Source organism: Triticum urartu, chromosome 1A (genome assembly GCF_056163025.1).
Source record: "Triticum urartu cultivar PI428250 chromosome 1A, HENAU_Tu73, whole genome shotgun sequence".
Lineage (NCBI taxonomy): Eukaryota > Viridiplantae > Streptophyta > Magnoliopsida > Poales > Poaceae > Triticum > Triticum urartu.
This window is the reverse complement of record NC_141873.1, coordinates 580,099,272-580,105,932: the sequence shown is the minus strand read 5'-3', so window position 1 is coordinate 580,105,932 and position 6,661 is coordinate 580,099,272.

Sequence of the window (6,661 nt, the reverse complement as noted above, 5' to 3'; positions counted from 1 at the left end):
GTTGCATGTTGTTTCTTTCCAAGTTGATATTATAACATATTCGTTTGTTGGAGATCCAAGTAGTTTAGCCAACTATGCATATCTTTACCATGAAAGGAGAATTGGTAGTTTGGTTCACCTCTCATCATCCTCCCATGCATGGCCCCACCCAACAGAAACACCATTCCCCCTCTCGGGCCCTCTTACTCGTCTTTCGTGGGTCAACAAGAAGATCGAAAGATCGCATGTTGTTGCTTTCCAAGCTGTTAGCATTTCTTACACTTTTGCAAGGGATCCAACTGGTTTAACCAACTATGCATATATTCTTTATCAAAGGGGAGTTGGCGTGGGTTGTTCATCAATCTTATTCTCTTCACATGCATAGCCCCACCTGACAGATACACCCTCTCCCATGTCTCTAGCTCTCTCCCTCATCTCTGGTGGGCCAATTAGGATATCAAACTGTTGCACACTCATTCCTTCCAAGTTGTTAGTATCTCATATTCTTTTGCGGAAGACCCAAATGATTTAACCAATGATGCATATTCATGTAGGTTAACTAACTTGATTATAGTTCTTACAGGAAAATTATAACTGCATCTGCTATTAAATCCAACATGCGTAAACTAGTAAAGTACACCAACAAGAAAAAATCGTACATCATCTAGGCATATCAATCATGTCTCCATCCATAGTAACTAGTACTTGTGTTAAACCAAATGGATATGGCTCAGAAGTGTTAGACCTATACTAGAACTGCATGCCGGAGCAATCTGAGAGTACTTGGGAGTGTTGGAAAGAATAGACTCTAAGGTAATAAAGCTAGCAAATGTGGATATGAAATGCATGAAAGCGTGGAGGTACCATGAAAATTACTCTAGAGTTCCGGATGAGACTTTGTGAAAAAGGTAGTCTGCTCAGAAAAACTCTCACAACTCACTGAGTTTCGTAGGATTGACCAACTGGTCTGAAGGTACCATGAAGGTGTAAATGTGGAGAATGTGAGAGATTAAAGTGGAACACTTAGATAATGTTTAGAGAAATTTAAAAGAGTTCACCCCCAATTCTTTTGCATGTGTGCCTCATAACAGTATGGTTCTCTTAATTAAGACTCAATGTAAATTCTAGAAAATTACAAACAAAGCCTTGGGATGTAACCATCTTGAAGAATAAAAGTAGGCTCCCATTCGTATTTCCACTTAGAAATTGGAAAAATACTAAAATAAACTTAGTAGAATGTATTATTCCTCTTAATTGTTCTGTCATTAATCACCAAAACACAGAGGGTGCCTAGATGCACTTTCACATATGCCAATCTTACGAAGGCACTAGTGGACTCGGAGGTGAAGACAAAACTGATGTGGGAGAAGCGACACAATTGATGGAGGGAAGTTCATCAGGTGGTTAGAGATAGTTAGAGGGAGGGGGGGGGGGTACGGCCGCATGTTGACAATAAATCCACAATTTGGATTGGCAGTTGATCTTTACTGGGAAATCCACTATAAACTCGAAACCGAATAGAAGGCGGATAAGGGCGATGCTTCTTACTAGAACCACATAACTGCATCTTTCTTCCCTTGGAACTAAACGGACAAGTTCGATGTTTTATCAAATATTATTGGGCATTTGCGATGTTGTTTTCCACTCAGTTTGCTATACTAGTTATTATTTTAGGCAATCATATGATATTTTCCTTATTTGGCGCAACTTGGATGTGGTTTTGCTAAGATTTTTTTGGCTTTGATCTTTTGCACTCTCAAGAGTTGGTTATATGCTGTTTTGATTTAGCAAAAACACTAGAACTTCCAGAAGAAACTGATTTTTTAAAGATTGTATGCAAGGAAATAATTAGTACAAGTGTTTCCAATTGGAACCAAAGGTAAAGCATGTCATCATGGCCACTCTTGCACCCTTCCCGTTATTGGCGAATGTGGGACAAAGCGTTTATCGTGATCACATGCTCCCAAGCACTACCAATGTTGACATGGTATCTAATCTACTTTTACCGGTTAATGGTCGAAGGGAACTCTATGTGCAGACTCAATGATGTTAGAGGATGGAGTAACAAACTTGGCAAAATAAGAGCCTAGGGGTTAGGTGAGAGAGGGCACAATAAAGATATTTTTTCCTCTTTGTTGTTTGTGGTATGTTGATTTCCATCAACATACAGATTTTTGACTGGGTATCAACGAAAGAGAACTTTCAGTCACTACACCATGAGGTGCACACACCAACATTCATTACATAGGTCGAAAAGACATCCGAAAGTAACGATACATGCTTTTTGAATGAAAAACATGACAAACAACATAAAAGGTAATTAATACTACCACTTAGTCTCGTAGTAGCCAACTCTAGCTTCATGGCACTAGAAGTGCCATAGGAAAAACCAAGATATCAATAGTTAGTACATGAGTATAGTATGCATACATTAATATATATTTTACAGTCAAACATTATGTTGTGTTGTGAGGCCATTATATAGGACAATGTCCTCGATTATCACAAGGGATTTTTTCGTGGGGGGTAAACGAGTTTCATTTCATAATCATAGGGTTACAGAGCGACAAAAGTTCCATGATACATGGTGGTCCTCTTTATAGGCATACCACAATACTACACTCAGTGCAATTGTACATTGCGAGTCAATCTGCTACCCATTTCGTTACCTTCTATGCTTTTGAGTAGTAAACTCCCTATCAGTGACTAAATATGTATTTCTAGGTCGCCACACGAGGAGTGAGACAAGCCATCACCAGACAACGTCGCCAATGCCTTACAGAAGTCCGACTAGACCATGACCGGATCTACTAAATGATGGAAGAAAATCACCATTCCCTGCATCGGTGCATGAATCTCCGCTTCAAGGGCATCATTGCAGTTGAAGAGAAACCAATAAGTAGCAAAGCTCGTATTGCTATCATGCCTACTAAGTACCATAACAGCTACAACATTCCTATCCTACTCTAGGAATGGACCAAAACGAGCGACATGGTCATTCGGCTATGGCCATGGTTTTGCTGGGCTAGGTAATTTGGCCTCTTATTTGGGTTCATACTCAAACATTGTCATCTTTCCCTTGATCATCTCGTTAGTGCTATAAGACCGCATCTGTATTAATGATTTCATGTAGCTATCAAGGTACTCGGCTATTGCTTGAATGGGAGGAATCTCCTTTCCATGTATCATATTTGTGAGGAGCTGGCAGATACGCCAAAATAAGCATGATTACCATGTCGTGCATATTATCCAGACACCTCGCCATGATGTTTAGTAACTAGTCCTTACCATTTTCAATCAAGAGAGATTTCATAGCGAGCATCCAAACAGATGACATACGCTCCTAGAGTAGCTTTGCATGCCCATAAGCAACAAGACCATGGAAGCTCCGTTCAACCTTGTCACCACACAGGGGGTGGGTATCACGTTTTGATAAATGCCTGTAAGACTTGGTTTGGTTTGTCACACGATTACCCACACCCGCCTTCCATGCCATAATTTTCATTTTTGAGGTACCGCGGAATTCCACATGCAATGCCAAACCGAACGTACCCCATCCGGGTGGCAGCTACACGCCCCACCCCTAGAAACGATTCATCATGTTTACTCATAGCTAAACAATAGTCACTCTTTACCGTAAAAATGCCATCTCTTCTTTGAGAACCAAGAAAAAATGTCATGCAAGTTGTGTGGAGAAGTAATAATCTTCACAATCTCCTACGCATCCATCGAGCCAAAGTGATCATTCAAGTGTCACATGTTCAAGCCTCGTGTTCATCGAGGAAATCTACGACCCCATTATAACGACAATTTTGCTTCAACGTTATAGGGCGAAAGTCAGGACGCCTTGGGATCCATGGATCGCACAAGGTCCTAATGGGAGATCCATCCCCCACTCTACAGATAAGGCTTTGCTTGACAAGTTCCGGTCCATGCTCAATTCCCCACCAAACCACCGATGCATTTCCCAAAAAAACTGTATCCAAAAAATTCCAATGCGGGTATTACTTAGCACATAGGACTCATGCACACAACTCCAGGGGCAACTACTAACCTCCAAGCTTGCTTTGCTAGTAATGCTTGGTTGAATGCTTTCATGTCTCTGAATTCCATGGCACCTTTAGATTTTGCTAGCCTCATTTTATCCCAACTTGACCACGCCATTTACTTTTTTTCCTTTCTCTGCCACCCACAAATTTTGCGGCATCATCCAAGTCAAATCGACACACACCAATGCTAGTAGGCCGAAGACACTCTCATAACAACATAGGTGGACATGGCTTGAGCAACATATTTTTTATTAACAACTCCTTACTGCGAGACGACAAATACTGTTCACTCCAGTACACTAATATTTTTTTATCAAAATCACTTGCAAAGTCTCAAACCTTCCCTTATGCATTCTCCCTTGTGGCACTAGGATAACCAAATATTTGTGTTTAGAAACTTTCTGCATAATTTCTAGGATTCTCTTGACTTCCTCTGCCACCGCTGCCATTTTGAGAAACACAGTAGAACTTTTTTCTGTCCTACGAGTCAAATCCCAAGATCACTATGAAGATGCATAAGAGCTTGGATTAGATTGTTACCAACTAGAGTGTAGACGGAAGTGAAGTTGGTGTAGATCAGTTGATGCACATTCCCGCAGGTAGGATTTACAACATCCCAACCATGAGACTATTTTCCCTCGAACGAAAAACCAAATGTATGGTCCCTCTGCCAGTATCCACACATGTTGCAATAGTGTTTCAGCTGGGCTCCGCCATCCAGAATGAAGAAACGCTGCGAAAACTAGAGGAAGAAGTGTCCTAGCGGCATCGATGAGCAACATGACAACCTCCAAAGGGTTTTGGTGCATTCTAGGGCTTGCCTATTCCCTTGTATTTATATCCAGACGCCCGGGGTCACAACTTGGGGAAGGGTCTCCCCAAAGTTGGCTTAGATCATGTGGAGGAGTACCTCCTCCTCGGATTTAATGTGGAAATGCTAGGATCCATGCCGTATGGGTAAAATGCTGGGACCATGGTGTTTTTCCTTGCCCCCAAGTATGTCCTTAGTGGATCGACCTACGACCTTGTGGGCCTTCACACATGTCCTAACCAAGGTAGTCGCGCACCAGGGTGTAAGTGCATCTAGTGCCACCCCTAGTTGGTTTTGGAGTATTGATGACAAACCTAGTTGAGGGACTAATGTGTTTGTGAGAATTGCAGGATAACACAGGTAGAAGTCCCTCATTGATTCGGTTTGCCTACCAGAGATGACCCCTAAAAATGTATGAAGACATTGAAGTCAAAGGTGGTATATGAAGATATTCACATTGAAGACTATGACAAGAGAAGACACCACATGAAGCCTATGGAGCTCGCAGACTTAGATCTTTCGTAGTTCTTTTTCTTTTGTGTTGAGTCATAGGAACCACCGTACTGTTAAGTGGGGTCCAAGAGAACCAGTCAGACTGACTGAAGTGATGCCTAACCAAAAACCTATGTCTTCGTGTGAAGACTATGAGAGCGAATCTTGTCCAGAGTCGGACAAGTCAGCTTTGCTTGTAGCCCAAGTAAAGTTGCCGTGTGAGTTTGAAATATGACCATTGGAACACGTGTCAGTTCCTTAGTGACCAGGGTCATTTCGGACAAATCAGGTTGGGTTGCCAAGTGGCTATAAATAGCCCACCCCCCACAACCATAAATGGTTGGCTGCTCAGATTGAGAGTACGGCTTTTGTCGTTTGAGAGCAACCCACCTCAAAGCCTTTGAGAGAGAATTCCTTGCGAGGATAAAGCCCTAACCACCCAGAGCCAGAGAGAATTGGGCATCACATAAGTCTTCTTGTCTGTGTGATCTAAAGACTTATTACACTTGAGGACTGTGCATCCTCCAGCCGGTTAGGCGTCGCGTTCTGAGCATCCAAGAGACATTGTGGATTGCCAGTGAACGAAGTCTGTGAAGGTTTGGGAGTCTACCTTGAAGACTTACCAGAGTGATTGGGCGAGGTCTGTGTGACCTTAGCTCAAGGGGAATACGGTGAGGACTGGGTGTCCTGAGCTGCGTGTTCAGGACTGGGTGTCCGGGACTGTGTGTCCTAAGGTTTGAATACCTAGCCGCCCCAACCAGACGTACAGTTGTCACAACAACTGGAACTGGTCCAACAAATCATTGTCTTCAACGAGTCACTGGTTTCATCTTCCCTTCCCTTTACTTACTGTTTCTCCTTGTGAAGTCATTGTATGTTTGCACTATCTTTTGTCTTCACTGAGTGACTGCATGTTCTGTATGGCTTCATAATATCTTCCTACCCGATCCTTACTACATTGCTGCTATTAAGTCATTGTGCTTTCACTTCATTGAATACTTGACTATGGCTTATCTAGTGTAGTCTACCTTCCGCTGCATGGTAATAGGTTTATTTCTATCGTTTGTCTTCATAACTTCCATGTTTTGAAGACTTTCATAAAAATCGCCTATTCACCCCCCTCTAGTCGATATAACGCACTTTCAATTGGTATCAGAGCAAGGTGCTCCCTTGTTCTGTGTGATTCAGTTTAACCACCTGGAGTTTTAGCTATGTCGACTGCAGGGATAATTAAAGTCTCCGCTGCGTGCCCCGTCTTCGATGGAACTGAATATCCCTACTGGAAGAATAAGATGCGCATGCATCTTGAAGCCATTGACGTCGACCTATG